Source organism: Lissotriton vulgaris, chromosome 6 (assembly GCF_964263255.1).
Source record: "Lissotriton vulgaris chromosome 6, aLisVul1.2, whole genome shotgun sequence".
Classification (NCBI taxonomy): domain Eukaryota; kingdom Metazoa; phylum Chordata; class Amphibia; order Caudata; family Salamandridae; genus Lissotriton; species Lissotriton vulgaris.
In genome coordinates this window covers 1,235,796,290-1,235,813,098 of record NC_141694.1, presented here as the reverse complement: position 1 = coordinate 1,235,813,098, position 16,809 = coordinate 1,235,796,290, and the positions used below count along the sequence as shown (strand labels likewise).

The 16,809-nt window shown below is 48.8% G+C and overlaps 1 protein-coding gene across 2 annotated transcripts in view; it reads right to left on the bottom strand.

Annotated features, from left to right (window-relative positions):
• Window positions 1–16,809, bottom strand: part of REV3L (REV3 like, DNA directed polymerase zeta catalytic subunit) — a 1,049,196-nt gene that overhangs the window by 429,941 nt on the left and 602,446 nt on the right. The window lies entirely within an intron of this gene.

The following is a 16,809-nucleotide window of genomic DNA, read 5'->3' as shown; positions in this document are numbered from 1 at the left end:
CATTGCTTTAGCAACCTATTTTTCTGCGATAGGGACAAAGCTGCCTAGTTTGCGGGGGTGTCGGGATGAGGGTCCCTGCTTTCCCAAATTATGGAATTCGCTGGGGTGGTGGAGTCAAATGACAAATAGATTGTGCCTATTTTGTCCATAAAAAATTCACAGATTTTTTCACAGCTTTATGCTGAGGGATTCAAGGTTTGGGACGCACAGATTTGGGCACTATTTTATATAACTCTTTTGCAGAGTTTGCGTTCTCCTCTATTCGTTATGCAAAATATGCCCTTTTGGCCTTCTTAATTGCATGGGTGTAGCCCCTGAGTTCTGTTTTATATGCTGATTTATCGGAGTGCATTCTGGACAGTCTCCAATTGTGTTCCATTGTTTTACAAATTTTTTTCAGTGCCTTTAGTTCTGCTGTATACCACTTTTCGGATACCGTTTTTCTAGATTTAGTTTTAAGTTTCGGTGCCCATTGGTCCAATGTCTTAGTGATCTCTGTTTCAAGGTTCACTGCACCTCTGTTGGTGGGTAGTATTCCCAAAGTTGCTAGATCATTAGGGGCGAAGTGGTGATGAAATGAGTCAGGCATAACTAGTTTCCAGGCTCTATAGGTCCCGTGCATGGGTTTGGTGACTCTTCCTGATATCACGGGTGGGGATAATGAGAAACTAATTAATGAATGATCAGTCCATGTAATTGGTTTGATCTCCTGAATTATGGTAGATTCTATGTTGGAGAACAGTAGGTCCAATGTGTGTCCTGCAATATGTGTAGGTCCTTTGATCCATTGTTTTAGTTGAAGGATAAGCATATCATTCTCTAGATGAGTTATTGGCATGTTGTTGAGTTTTTCAAAAAGAAACGTTAAAGTCTCAGAGGACCAGGAAATATTGTATTTTATGCAGGCGGGAAATAGCTGCGTAAGCATTTTAGCACTAAATTCTGCCTGATATCCAGGGGCGTTATAAATCACAGCCCCCCGAATAGGATATGATTCCTTTTAGATATTTCAAATGACAGTATTTCATGGGCAGCTTAGCTACTGTGATGGGGAGGCAGTTAAAGTAGTCTTTAAACAAAATGGCTAGTCCTCCCCCCCCCCATCCGCACTTGCCTTTCTTGCCTTAATATTTTGTATTTCGGGGCATAGCATTTGCGATGTCCGGGGAGTTGTCATCACCCAGCCAGGTTTCAGTAATAAGAACCAGGTCTGGATCTGTCTCCTTACACCTCCTTAGAACCTACACTTCTCTGTGAAAATGGAAGTCTTTCTAAAGCTCCTTTGCTCAATACCGTGATAATTTCCAATTACCATAGACGAAGATGAGCGGGTGGTAGTTTTTGAGGCAGCGTTATGAGGTAGGTTTTGTATAAACTCCAATTTGTGACCGCAGCGTGGTAGGTGTAAAACCCAACAGTTTGTTGAAATAAGAGTTCAATTTAAGTAATAATTGGTTATCTATTCTCCTAATGGCTGTTATTTCAATGGGCTTGTGACCAGTACCTGAGTCACGTCATAGTCTTCTATTCGAGTCCTTCGCTTGAAATCCTTGCTTTATTCTCAGTGTTTGCTTTGTGAAAGCTGCTGAGGAAGGCGGTCAATATTGATGTTGTTGTGGATATGGATATTGGTGTTGTTGAAACTGATGTGGCTATCTGTAAGATTGAAATCCTCCTCATAGGAAATTGTCCTCAATCTTTGATTCCTCAAAAGGGCTGACACCTTTCTTGTATAATACCTGGGGAACTAGCCGGGTTAGTATTGGCTGTAATTGTTTAAAGCAAATCATCAACGTCTTTCCCGAAGAGTGCCTCTTAATCATTAGGCATATCATGAGTTTTGCTTTGGACCTCAGGTCTAAAAGATGTTGATTTCAGCCATCCCAGCCTTCAGAAAACCGCTGCTCCTGCTAGTTATCTAAAGCCTGTAGATGTGATGTCTAAGGCACAGTCAATATTCTTGGCTTCAGCCTGCTTATCTTCTTGCAATAATTCAAGAAAAGTGCTGATGTCTGATCACATTTGTTGGTCATAGCACCAGAGAATGGCTAAAGCGTTAGTGGCTCTCACTATGGTACTAAGCCTCTTTAACCTCTATTATTGCAAAGTCTCCCTTCCAGATCAGGAGCAGTGCACTGTGCAGATGAATTTCTGGAACAGAGTTGGCCTGCTTAGTTTAAGGGTGACCAATAAGACGAGTTGGAGCGCTGCCTGGTGCTTTATATTTCTTGTCTAGACAAGGGATGAATGCTGACACAGTGGCTGGGTTTTTCATTACTCTAATTCCCTCATTCCATATGAAGTCTATTATGGGAATCCCTTTTACTGACTTTTGCGATAGCTACTTGCAGTCATAAAGAAAACAGTCAATCTGATGAACTGGAGTCGTATGCTCAGATCTGGACTTTGAGCAATCCTCCTTTTTGGGGTGCCTTGAAGATGAGCTTTGCTCTTCGGATAGTCTGCAATGACTATGTGGAAGCCTTTCTAGGACAATGCTCAGTTCTTTGATGTTTTGAAGAATGACTCTCTGATCTTTCGCTCTTGTGAAATCTTTTGGATGATTCTGAGGTAGTTTCATTATCCTCACCAGATATTGGTTCATCCTTGTTCTTGACCTTTTGAAGCCACAGCAGTAGCCTACCTTCTCTGTGTTATAAAGTCTTTGAGGCGAATGTGTGACATATTTTGCAGTCTTTCACTGTATGTGAAGGATAAAGGCAATATATAGATTCCTTGTGGAGGTCTTGAGAATAAAGTCATTTCTTACCACAGGAACCACAAAGTCTGAAAAGGATCTTTTTTTTGAAGTGGTCGGTCAGAATCACTAGTCAGAGTTTGGGAGGAAGAAAGTTCCTTATATTACTTGTTGTGGAAATAAAATCTTGAAGATGCCACTCTTTTTTGAAGAAAATTGGGCAAAGCACAAGGAAACTAACATCACAAGACGCGTGGTTGAAAATCTGAATGGTAGCTTCTGAGGGGAATGGTTAACAGGGTGCTGAAGCCTGATTTTAAACAATGTGAATTGGTTACTAAATATGTTGCTTTACAGCCTGCCTGACGCACAATCAATCAATCAATGAACTTGTAAAGCGCACTACTTACCCGTGAGGGTCTCAAGGCGCTGAGGGGACGGGGTGCTGCTACTGCTCTAAGAGCCAGGTCTTGAGGAGCTTTATGAAGGTGAGCAATTCTTGGGTCTGCCGCAGATGGGTGGGGAGGGTGTTCCAGGTTTTGGCGGCGAGGAAGGAGAAGGATCTGCCGCCAGAGGTTGTTTGTTGGATGCGCGGGACGGCGGCGAGCGCGAGATTGGCGGAGCGGAGCTGGCAGGCGGGGGTGTAGAATTTGAGTCTGTTCAGGTAGGCTGGTCCGTTGTTGTGGAGTGCTTTGTGTGCGTGGGTGAGGAGTTTGAATGTGATCCTCTTGTTGACGGGGAGCCAGTGCAAGACTCTTAGGTGGGAGGTGATGTGGCTGCGGCGGAGGACGTTGAGGATCAGTCGGGCGGAGGCGTTTTGGATGGGCTGTAGTCGTCGCAGGTGTTTGGCCGGGATTCCTGCGTAGAGTGCATTGCCGTAGTCCAGCCTGCTGCTGACGAGGGCTTGGGTCACCGTTCTTCTGGTTTCGGTTGGGATCCACTTGTAGATCCTGCAAAGCATGCAGAGGGTGTTGTAGCAGGAGGAGGAGATGGCGTTGACCTGCTTCGACATGGAGAGGGAGGAGTCGAGGAGGAGTCCTAGGTTGCGCGTGTGGTCCGTGGGTGTTGGAGCTGTTCCCAGTGTGGTCGGCCATTAGGAGTCGTCCCAGGCGGAGGTGGTGGGGCTGAGGATGAGGACTTCCGTTTTGTCCGAGTTCAGCTTCAGGCGGCTGCTCCTCATCTAATCGGCGACTGCCTTCATTCCCTCGTGGTGGTTGGTGTGTGGGTCCTTGGTGAGGGAGAGGATGAGCTGGGTGTCGTCGGCGTAGGAGATGATGTTCAAGTTGTGCTGGCGGGCCACTTGTACGAGGGGGGCCATGTAGAAATTGAACAGGGTCGGGCTGAAGGATGAGCCCTGGGGTACGCCGCAGATGATGCTAGTGGCTTTGGATCGGAAGGGTGGGAGGCGGACTCTCTGGGTTCTGCCGGAGAGGAAGGACCTGGTCCAGTCCAGGGCCTTCTTCTGGATTCCGGCTTCTTGGAGGCATGTTCTTAGTGTGCGGTGGCAGACCGTGTCGAAGGCGGTGGACAGGTCGAGGAGGATGAGGGCTGAAGTTTCACCGATGTCTATTTGGCGCCTGATGTCAGCTGTGGCTGCAATAAGTGCTGTCTCGGTGCTGTGGTTTCGTCTGAATCCGGACTTGGATGGGTCTAGGATGTTGTTGTCCTCGAGGTGGCGGGTCCGCTGCATGTTGGCGATTTTCTCGATGACCTTCGCCGGGAAGGGGAGCAGGGAGATGGGCCGGAAGTTCTTGAGGTCTTTGGGGTCCGCCTTGGGCTTCTTGAGGAGGGCGTTGATTTCGGCGTGCTTCCAGCTTTCCAGGAAAGTCGCTGTGTTGAATGAGACATTGATTACCTTCCGTAGTTGGGGTACGATGGTTTCGTCAGCTTTGTTGAAGACGTGGTGTGGGCAGGGGTCTGTCGGGGATCCTGAGTGGATGGAGTTCATGAACTTGCGGGTTTCATCGTCATTGACTTTGGACCAGGAGTCCAGCTGATTGGTGCATGTGGCATTCGTGGTGGGGTCTGTTGCGGTCAGGGTGGACGAGGTGTTGAAGCGGTCATGGACGTCAGCCATCTTGCGATGGAAAAAGGTGGCCAGTGAGTCGCACAGATCTTGCGAGGGAGGGATGTCGTTGGTGTTGGCGCTGGGGTTGGAGAGTTCCTTCACAATGTTGAAAAGCTCTTTGCGGTCGTGTGCGTTGTTGTCCAGGCGGGCTTTGAAGGAAGATCTCTTGGCTGTTCTGATGAGGTGTTGATGTCTGCGGATGGCGTCCTTATGGGCTGCGTGGCTGTCTGGTGTGTGGTCGTTGAGCCATTTCTTCTCCAGCTTTCGGCATGTACGTTTGGAGGTCTAGAGTTCTTCGGTGAACCAGGCGGCTTTCTTGCTGGGGTGGTTGATAGAGGGTTTCTTGAGCGGGACCAGAGTGTTGGCGCAGTCATGGATCCACTGTCTGAAGTTACGGGCGTCTGCGTCTGTCGGTGGGGTCGGTGGGTGGGTCCTGGGCGAGGGTGGAGGTCAGCTGGTCTTCGGTGACTTTTCTCCAGCAGCGGCGAGGCAGCAGTTGGGTGCGGTGGTGCGTGGTTGGTTTCTTGAAGGTGAAGTGGATGCAGTGGTGGTCGGTCCAGTGGAGTTCAGTGGTGTGGTTGAAGGCGATGTGGGTGCTTGTGGAGAAGACTGGGTCGAGCGTGTGGCCGGCGGCGTGGATAAGTTCGGTGACGAGTTGCCGGAGTTAGAGGTTGGCGATCAGGGTGGCGGAGTTGGCGTTGTTGTTGTTCTCGAGATGGAAGTTTAGGTCCCCGAAGAGGATGTAGTCCGTGGAGGAGAGTGCGTGGGTGCTGGTGAGGTCCGCGATGGAGTCGCTGAAGAGGGCCGGGGTCCGGGAGGTCTGTAAACGAGTGTTCCTCTGAGGGTGGTGTTGGGGTTACTTACCTTCAGTAACAATATATCTGTAAGAAACATTAGTTAGTTATAGATTCCTTACCTTTGAATTACCCGCAGGCGTCAGACTGGATCCGGAAAGTTTTTTTTGTCAGCAGTACCTCTGCACGTCGGAAGGTGGCTTCGGTTGGCTCCGTGTCCGTCGTCGACGTCGTGGTGATCGGCCGGATGACGTCGCAGCAGCTACTTTCCGCGCAAGAAAAACAGAGACAATCAAGACACTGACCAATGGTGCACAAAACTAGGGTCCTGAAAGGATGTCCTTAACCCTAGAAATCAGTTCGGAGAGCGAGGAGGATGGGTGGGGCGGTAAGGAATCTATAGCTAACTAATGTTTCTTACAGATATCTCGTTACAGAAGGTAAGCAACTTGTGCATGTGATAGAAACACTTTAGTTATAGATACCTTACCTTAAACTAGATACCCCAGCAATACCATCCCGGTAGAGGGTCCGCGAACCAAGATCACACCAGAAACTCCTGGAGAACAGAACGCCCAAAGAAGAAGTCTTTCCGGACTTGGCTGTTGAGGCAGTAGTGTTTGATGAACGTGTGCAGGGATGCCCAAGTTGCTGCCTGACAGATATTATTCAGAGGCATTCCCCTTCCCAAGGCAGTGAGGGCTGCTGTCGCCCTGGTGGAGTGAGCGCCTAGCCCAACTGGAGGCTCCATTTTAGCCAGAGAGTAACAAACCTTAATACACACATGACCCATCGAGAAATGGTGCGTTTTTGCACAGCCTGACCCTTCTTTGCACCCAAGTAACCAACAAAAAGTTGATAATCCACCCGGAACTGTCTTGTGCGATCCAGATAGAAGTAGAGAGCATGTTTGGGGTCCAGACCGTGGAGCCTCTCTTCTTCCTTTGAAGGATGCGGAGGTGAAAAGAAGGTGGGCAAAGTATTGGTCTGCCCGAAGTGGAAGGCAGTTACCACCTTAGAAAGGATGGATGAACGGGTCTGGAGAACCACCTTGTCCGGATATACAGATAGGAAAGGATGTTGTAAAGAAAGAGCCTGGAGCTCACTCACTCTTCTAGCAGAAGTGATGGCTACCAGTAAAGCAGTTTTACGAGTCAGAAAGCGTAAAGGACAGTTATGCAGTGGCTCAAAGGAAGCACACATGAGATAGGTTACCACAAGGTTCAAGACCCACTGAGGCATAACTAAGGGATTGGAGAAAAAAGAAGCATTAAGCCTTTTAGGAAACGGTTAACTACTGGGGACTTGAAAAGAGAAGGCTGATCAGGCAACCTAAGGAAGGCAGAGATGGCTGAAAGGTAGCCCTTGATAGTGCCTAGAGCAGAGCCCTGCTGGGCTACAGAGAGAAGAAACAAGAGTACTTCAGAAAGAGGAGAAGAAAGGGGATACACAACCTTTGCTGTGCATATGCCACAAATTTGTTCCACCTACAGGCGTATACCATCTTAGTGGAGGGGCGCCTGGCTGCCAAGATTACATCACAGATTTCAGGAGGCAGGTCGAAAGACGTCAGCTGCCGCTGCTCAATCTCCACGCAAGGAGGTGGAGACTGGAAAGGTTTGGGTGGAGAACCGTCCCCTGCTGCTGCGACAGAAGATCCTTCCGAAGAGGCAGTCTGATCGGAGGATCTATGGCAATGTTGAGCAGCTCGGGATACCAGACTCTTCATGTCCAATCCGGAGCCACAAGAATTAATTGAATCCAGTTGCGCCTGATCTTCTTCAGCACTCTGGGCAGAAGTGGTATAGGCGGAAAGGCGTACAGCAGACCGCAACTCCACTCGCAACGAAAAGCGTCGCCAAGCGAGTGCCGCCTTGAAAAGTCCAATGTGCAGAATTGCTGATATTGTGCGTTCTCTTCGGTGACAAATAGATCTAACAAGGCTCTCCCCACTGTTGAAAGAAACCTTGCACCCCTTCCGAGTGTAGACGCCATCCGTGATCCATCATGCACCTGCAGCTGAGTTTGTCGGCCCTGGCGTTCAAAGAGCCGGCCAGGTGTTGAACCACCAAGGAAATGCCCTGATTTTCTAACCATGTCCAGAGGCGGAGGGCCTCCTGACATTGGGTCCACGATAACACCCCGCCCTGTTTGTTGCAATACCACATGGCGGTGGTGTTGTCCTTGAACACCTGCACTACTCTTACCCGGACAGAGGGAAGGAAGCCTTCAGTGCAAGACAAATCGCCCGGAGCTCCAGAAGGTTGATGTGGAGACCGGACTCCGCCGGAGACCAGAGGCCTCTGATCTCCGCCTCTTCCATGTGGCCGCCCCGTCCCAGAAGGGATGCGTCCGTCATCACAGTGTGGTCTGGTTGGGGAAGGGAGAGGGATCTGCCATTGACCCAATCCTGGCTCGTAAGCCACCACTGCAGTTGTTGGACAGTGCCCTCCGAGATCGGGACGTGATCGGACAGATTCCCCTGATGCTGCGCCCACTGGAACTTTAGGTCCCACTGCAGAGCCCTCATATGCCACTTGGCATGATCGGCCAGCTGGATGCAGGAAGCCATGAGGCCCAGCAGTCTCAGGGTCATTTTGACCGAAATCCGGGATAGAGGCTGAAAAATGGGAATCATAGACCAAATATCCCGGACTCGCTGTTAGGGAGGATAGACCCGAAACCGCATCGTGTCCAGAACCGCTCCGATGAAGAGGAGCATCTGAGAGGGAATCAGGTGCAACTTCGGCACAATGATGGTGAACCCCAGGAAATGCAGGAGGTCGGCCGTAGTATGGAGGTGGGGGACGACTGTCTGGGGTGAGCCTGCCTTCAACAGACAGTCGTCGAGATAGGGGAAGACTGAAACCCCTGATCTGCGCAGTGGACTGAAAGTGCTCGTGGCCTACGGTGAACCTTAGGTAACGCTGGTGGGCTGGAAGGACAGGAATGTGAAAATAGGCGTTCTGCAAGTCCAACGCTACCATCCAGTCTTGCGAGTCGAGGGCAGACAAGACCTGAGCAAGCGTCAACATCTTGAACTTCTCCTTCCGGAGGAAGCGACTGACGACCCTAAGATCCAAGATAGGACAGAGGCCCTTGCCCTTCTTGGGGACCAGAAAGTAGTGGGAGTAACAACCACAACCTACTTCTGGGACAGGAACACGCTTGAGGCTCCCTTAGCCAAGAGAGCCGTAACTTCCTGCTAAAGAAGGGCCAGATGATCCTCCGACATGCAGTGGTTTCTCAGTGGCAATGAAGGAAGGGTAGTCTCAAAAGAGATTGGAGTAGCCCCTTCAGACTATTTGCAAAACCCACCTGTCTGACATGATGGTGCGTCAGTCGGGGAGATGATGGCGAATCCTGCCACCCACTAGAGTTTGGTAGGCCAGAAAGGTTGGACTAGGAGGGTTTGGAGGTTGCTGCAGAAAGGGGGGTTGGTGGACTGTCCGGCTCACTGGCCCCCGGAACCACGCCGGTAGTTTCCACATCTCCGGCCGCGCAAATGTTGGGTAACTTGCTGCGGTCTGTGGCCCTGTGTGGGACGTTAGGGGGCACCCCTTCCGAAGCCACGAAAGGGGCAACAAGCAGGCTGCGCCAGACGGGTGGAGAGGCCCAAGGCCTTGGATGTAGCCCGTGAGTCCTTGAAGCGCTCTAGGGCGTTGTCTGCTTTGTCGCCAAAAAGGCAATGGCCATCAAGGTGTTCTGAACATCCCCGGAGAAGCCAGTGGACCTAATCCAGGCATAGCAACAAAGCACTACAGACGTTGAAATGGTCCTGCCCAGAGAGTCAGCGGTGTCCAGCCCACAATGGATTGTAAACTTTGCTGCATCTCTCCTGGTGGCAACAGCCTGAGAGAGCAGTGCCCGGGCTTCCGCCGGCCACTGAGGCAGCACTTGCGCCACCGTATCCCACACTGAGTGCGAATAACGGCCCAAGAGACATGTGGTGTTCACAGACCGCAGTCCTAAGCTGGCGGAAGAGAACATTTTCTTGCCAAGGTGGTTTAGCTTCTTAGATTTCCTTTCCGGTGGAGCGGTAAGGAAGGTGCTTTTGGAGGTGGAAGCTTGAACAACCAAGCTCTCAGGTGTGGGGTGTTGGGAGAGGAAAGTGGGGTCGGCCACAGCCGGGCGGTGGCGTCGGGCAATCATCCTGCCCATGAGAGCCACCATGTTGGGCCTGAACCACGTCCCCAATCGGACATCTGTAAGGGCCTCATTAAACAGCAGCAGGGGCTCTGAAGAGCTTGCAGCCGGTTGAAGCACCTCTGTCAGGAGGTTAGTCCTGACCTCCACCATAGGAAGCTCGAGGTTGAGAGCCCCGACCGCCCTACGCAACACCACTGCGTATGACGCTCCCTCCTCCGTAGCCACGGTAGGAGGAGACAACATGCCAAGGTCAGGAGAGGTCTCAAGACCACTGGCATCCCCCAGTTTCTCTCTCCAGTCCTGCTCAGTATCTAACTGGTCAGTTAAAGGGTCACCTGATACCTCCCAGTCCTCATCATCATCCTCTGGGTGCCCCTGTTGGTGGAAAGGGACCTCAGGAGTGAACAGGGGCACAAAAACCCCTCTTGGCGCCAGATCCTGAGTCGGACGACGCCGGTCCGCCTCTGTGTCCACGTCGGGAGGGAGGCTGGGTTCGACGCCGGCTGGGGAGCCGACCTGCACCGAACACAGTAATGGTGCTGTAAGTGGTGGCGCCGGTGGAGGTGTAACGAGGTCAACTGGCGCCAATCCGGATCCAGGCCTGAATCCAAGGGGAGCCTAGCCCCCCCCCCAACCGAGTCTGCGGAGCCCAAAGGCGCGCCGGCAGGGTCGGTACGCCCAAAGATGACATGCATCGTCTTGTAGAACGTACAAAGCTGGGCGGGGGTCGCTCTGGGTCTCAAGAAAGGGAGGGAAGCTCGGAGTCGACATATCTACTCCCCGCGCGGAGCCGCAGGAATAGCACCACCCGCGTGCCTCGTCGGATCGGCCGACCGACGAGGAGAAGTCGGAGAGCGATGATGCTTCTTCGACTTCTTATGCTTCGACTTACCCGACCTGAGTGCAAAGACTTCGATGATTTCGAACCGGAATGGTGGAGCAAACTGTCGGCATTCAAGCAGCTTTCTGGACCACTCCTGCAAAGCATTTGGTGCCATCAACCGACAGTCGGACCATGACTTGGGGTTGTGGTCTTGCTCTAGGCAAAAGAGGCATACGTGGTGCGGATCAGTCACCAACATCAGTCGGGTACAGGAACTGCAGGCCTTGAAGTCTGAGACTCGAAACAAGAAATCGACAAAAGTTGAGAAAAACTTGGTCAAAAAATGACTGAGTTGTCGCTCTTCCCGTATCTGGTCTGGCTGGCGCCGACAGACGCCACCTTCCGACGCGCAGAGGTACTGCTGATGAAAAAACTTTCCGGATTGACGCCTGGGGGTAATTCTAAGGTAAGGAATCTATAACTAACATGTTTCTTTTAGATATATCTATAACACATTACTGCTTTGTAATTATACCGTGTGACTCCTACTTCAATGACAGAGAACGATTTAAGCATGTGAATCTATAAAACATATAATACTGGAGAAATTAAGGAGCAAAATGATCATTGGTTTATCTGCCTACACCTAGTGTTGAAATATGCTGGCTAATAAGTAGAAGCGGTTAAAAAACAAGGTAACATATATGTTAATGATATATATCGGAATGCACAACTGTCAATATCACTTGTCATAAGTTACTTGTTTTACCTTTGTAGGATCATGAAAAATAGACACCTTTTTTTAAATTTTGACTTTGGCACAAGTCTTGGACTTAGGTTTAAAATATATTTATAATATATAAGCTCAAAGATGTTGGGTGTATATAACTAAGAAGACAGAGCAACTATCTACAAATACTTATGTTTGCAGATATTCACAGGCGTGAAACTGGATTTTATGTTTTTGTGTGAGTTATTAACACACATGTGCACACATATATATATACACACACACACACACACACACACACACACGTATACACATGTATATTTGTAAAATGCTCATCAACCACCCTTGACTATATCCAGGCGCTGGGCCGGTGAGTAGGATGAGCCTATACTCTGCTGTCTTAGATGCACTGTGGGGTTAGCTAGTTAAAAAGCCAGGTCTTCAGCTTCTTGTGGAATGTGAGAAGCAAAGAGAAGGTCCTGATGTGGTGGGAGGAGGTTTCTGGATGGGAAGTAAATGCTTCTTGCAGTGGGGCGAGATGTGGGAGCTTCAAGGGAGGTTGAGGATGAGCCTGGCAGTGCCTTCCTGAATGATCTGGAGTCTGTGTATGAGATGGGTTGTGATTCTGGGGTAGAGAGTGTTGCCATAGTTTAGTCAGCTCCTAATGACGGCTTGGCTTGTATGATGGTTTGTCTGTGGGAGCCAGTAGAAGATATTATGTAGCATTCGCAGGATAAGGAAACATGAGGTGGTGACAGCGTTGACCTTCGATGCCACGGTGAGTTGAAGTCCATGAAGAGTCCTAAGTTTGTGGTGTGATGTGATGGGATAGGCATGGGTCCTAGTTCCATGGGCTACCAGGAGGAATCCCTGGGTGAGCTCTTGTTCCTGAAGATTGGTACTTTATTTTTGTATGTGTTGAGATTCAGGCAGTTCTCTTTCATCCAGTTCGCCACACTGGTCATGCAGTTCGAGAAGTTCTGGGTGGTGCTGAAGTCATCAGTCAAGGATAGGATGAGCTGTGTGTCGTCAGCGGAGGAGATGAACTTGATCCCGTGGGCTCTGATGAGGTTGTGGGAGGTGTCATGTATATGCTGAAGAGGGTGTGGCTGAGCGATGATCTTTGCAGGACTCAGCAGAGGAGTTTCTTGGGTTAATAGGTGTGTGGTTGGGTTATTATTATTTGGGTCCTGCCTGTGAGGAATGAGGTTATCCATTTTAGTGCTGATCGGTATATTCCTGTGATGTAGTCTAGAGACTGTGTCGAAGGGTGCAAAAAGGTCGAGCAGAACGAGTGTTGCGATATCTTCTCTGTCGAGGACAGCCCAGATGAAGTCTGTGGCTGCGATGAGGGCTATTTCTGGCCTGTGGCTTCTCTGGAAGCCAGATTGCATGCTGTCCTGTATTTAGTGAGATTCTAGTTGGCTGGAGAGTTGTTTTTGATTGCCTTTTCCAGGACTTTGGCGGGGGATGGTAGCTGTGAGATGGTCCGGTAGTTGCTGAGTTTGCTTGGTTCGGCTGATGGTTTCTTAATGAGGGCGATGACTTTTGCGTGCTTCCAGCTATATGGGAAGATTGAGGTTTCGATGGAGGTGTTGATGGATGTGAGCATGAGGCTGATTGTGGCTTCTCCCAGGTTGTTGATGTAGTGGGGGTATGTGTACAAATGTGTTTAAGATTGTGTCCTGTAGTGTGAGTTGGGCCTTGGACGAGCTGGGAGAGTGATGTTGTCGAGGCTTTCAAGCAAGGCGTGGAGTTGGGGTCCGTAGAGTCTTCGAGGTGAAAGTTGAGGTAGGAGAGGAGGAAGAAGTCCTTGGAGCAGATGGCAAGAGGAGCTATGAGGTCTGTGACAAGGTTGCTGAAGGTGGTCTGTGGTCCCGGCATCGGTACGCGAGGTTTCCTTTTTCGACTGATTGCAGTTTGAATTGCATGTGTGCCATGAATGGTGTGTTGATGTCTGTGGATGTAGTGCAGTTGATGTTGTTCCTGTGGATGATGGTGAGGCCTCTGCCTAGATTGTGGGGCCTGCCTTGGTAGGTGATCTTGCAGCCTGTTGGAATGGCTGCAGTGGCAATGTTGGGGTGATGACTCTAGGTTGAGCCAAGTTTCAGTGAGAAGATTCCACCCTATTGACTAATCAAACTTGGCTAACTGAAAACCACCTCCCGCTAAACGCCTCCAAAACAGAATTCCTACTCATCTCTCCCCCGAAACACACTCCTAACATTGACCTCTGGATGACCCAACTCACAGCCTTCAACTGCTCCCCCCGCATCATTGACTCAGCTAAATCGCTAGGAATCACATTGGACAAACACCTGAATATGAAGACCCACATCAGCAACATAAGTAAGGGAGCTAACCACCTTCTGAGAACTCTCAGCGCTGGTACTACCGAGGCTTGACTATGCAGTGCTACGTTATGCGGCCTCCCCAAATACACTTTGGCTCCGCTAAAGGCTTCATTGAACGCTGCGGCCAGACTGATTACGGGCACCAAGCAAAATGCCCACATCTCCCCGGTCCTAAAATTTATAAACTGGCAGCCCTACGAAGCTAGAATTCAACTAAAGATTGCATGCTTATCGCACAAAGCCCTCCACTTCAAACTCCCCAATTACCTGATGCAAAACTTAAAACTATACTGAGGGGGGAGACCGTCAAGGAGTGCTAATTCCTTCCTCCTGAAACCCCAGATCTTCCGCAAAAAGAGAACTTGTCAACGAGCGTTCTCGGGATCTGCCTCATAAATTTGGAACTCTTCCACCGGAAATCCAGAGAATCTCCTCCAAGGTTGCTTTCAAATTGGAAGCAAAAAGATTTGTCATGAACAAATTCCTACCTTCATAAGAAGAGCGATGGTCAGCTCTTAGCGCATCGGACACACTCCAAGAATGGATTTCAACCCGGTATTTTTCTACTGTATTTGCTCCCCTTGCCACTATGCTTTCAATGCCTATATTGTCCTTTCCTATGCACAATTTTTGACTTTTGTTTGAATTTCGTATGTATTTTCCCCATTTGACTCTCGTACTGATGTTACCTCATTCCCTCAATTTGTGAAGCGCTCTGATATCCTTCGGGATCAAGTTCGCACTATATAAAACTTAATAAATTAAATAAATAAATAAAATAAATATCTGGTCCATGGCTGTCAATGAGGTCAAAGATCTCTGTGGAATGTCTGCCGAGTGAGCTTTCGTTGAGAACTATGCATGCAAGTTGATGTATTGGTGAGGGGGTGGTGAGCGTTTTGGCCTGTCTGGGGGTGGTGATTGTGGGTGAGTTGTTGCAGGTGAAGTGGCAGTGCGTGCAGGTGACAGGTCCAACCCTGGTGTGAGGCTTGGCAACAGCGGTCGCAATAGTATCTCGGACTGAGCGGAGGGCTTCAGCTGTGTCGCGGTGAGGGGTGCGGTCGGTCCAGGGTTCGTGGAACTGGGCGTGGTCCAGGTGCAGACAGCCTTCCCTTTGGGGTACCAGTTGCAAGGTCGTACTGTGGCCACCATTAAGTATGTCCTGGGAGGGGGAAGGGGTGCAGGGGGCAGTTAACGGGACTTAGGAAGGGCTAGAAGAAGAGAAGGGAGGAGACAAATGGTGCGTGATAGAAGGTAAGGAGAAGGGTCACTTTCACCTTTTTTGTGAATTTCCCCCACCCAATTTTTCTTTGAGAACTAGTCACTATTTTTGGTTCTGATACAGTCCATTTGCTGATGATACCCAAGCCTTGACCTCCTTGCGTTTCTTTATGCTTCACCTGTATAAAAGCACATTCTAACTCATAACCATCTGTATCTTTCATTGTCTACTGCAAAACCCCACAAACACATGTTCTCCCCCTCATTCACTGGACCAAAACCATTACCTTTACCTTTGATTGACCCTTTTGGGTAATCAAGGTCTCCTTTGTACTCAGCCATGAATATCAGAATGCACTTTAAAACCTAAATGAGAGTGGCCTCCATCGCTGTCCGTGCAGCTAAAATGTACTATTGTCACCCCTGCCAGCCGAGACTACTTAACACACTAGATTGGAGCACAGTTGATAACAGTAACAGATAGCAACAAAACTTTGCTATCTACAGTTATGAACTTAGTCACAGTTATCAACCTGACCCAGTCCCCTCCCATTTCCCATTAACAGTAACAGTAACAGGCAGACTAGTTTCAGCACAAACCAGAACAAATTGAAGTTTCTTTGTCTAATCTTTAATAGAATCAATCACTATACTTTGCAATCAATCATGAGCATCAACACTTCCTCCCACACCATTCTGTCCGTAACCGAACACTTCCTAGCAATTTTAAAAAGCCCAAGTGCAGCATCCCAGTTCAGAGTTGTATTCTCTTACCTGACATATTACCTTTGGTCTGCCCGTGAATAGGAGTGCCCTATCCTTCCTCCAAGCACACACATTAAGTAGCCTAAGACACAAGTTTAGGACTTCCAAAAATACAAGAACTTTCGATTAACACCAACCAGCTAGATCCTGCTTCTAGTCGGTCTTGCCCCTGAAGGTCAATGTTATTTAAGTATGTATGGATTGTTTCCTCTACCAGGAGCTATATGCGTGATAAAGAAATGAAATAAAAAAATATGTTTGTTAAAATATTGCAAGCGTACATCACCTAAAGACTTCTTCCATGCGAGACAATGAAATACATACCACTATTTGCACGCACGATGGCAACAGCATGGACAAACACTTGGTGCTTGACTTCTCATCAAGATTCATGACAAATTGTCAAACCACTATTGATTAAGCACAATTATAAGAGGTCACTCTCTCCATTGTATGTATGAAGTCCTGCCAGGGATTCCTATTATTTTCCACTCCTATTATTAATTTTGTAATCCACAGTTAAATTACTGATATCTGGATGATGGCAACAAGTGTACTCCAACCCAGAAGGGCACAAAAGTCGGAACAAATATTGCTCGCTTTCAAACTCAAGTCCTTTTATGTTCTCCTTTTTGCCTTAATCATCAACATCAAAGGGGAACTTTACATTTGGAAATTCTTCACTAAACTACTGAAAAGTAATTGGAGGTAAAGCCCATACAATTGGAAAAATGGTGTTTCATGGACACTCAAGACTTCCTAACAATATATTGGCAAGAAACTATTTGAAAAATCAACTCTGTCCAACATCAAATAAAAAAATGAGGCAATTAACATTATTAGACATTGGAATGTTGGGTGCTACATTTAAGATAATGGAGTGCTCCGGGCTTCTAATGGCTTGTAGAAGCCTGGAGCATCAACATCCCAATGTTTGTTCACAGCTGTTGCTATTAACAAAGGCCTCACGCACCCTAAAGGGATTTCAAACCCCTCCCCCCTCCTCAGGCTCTGCGAGACGTTCGTTTTACAAAGTAAAACAATCTGCCCTCTAGGGGTGGAAGGTTTTAATAGCCTTAGAGACTTCCGTAGCGGGCTCTATCAGCTATTGAAGTCACACTCCCTTGTTGAAGGCCTTCGCCTTCGGTCTTTAACGCTGTAGAAGATTTTTAATGGCTGGTAGAGCACGCTTCATCGGGCTGTAGGG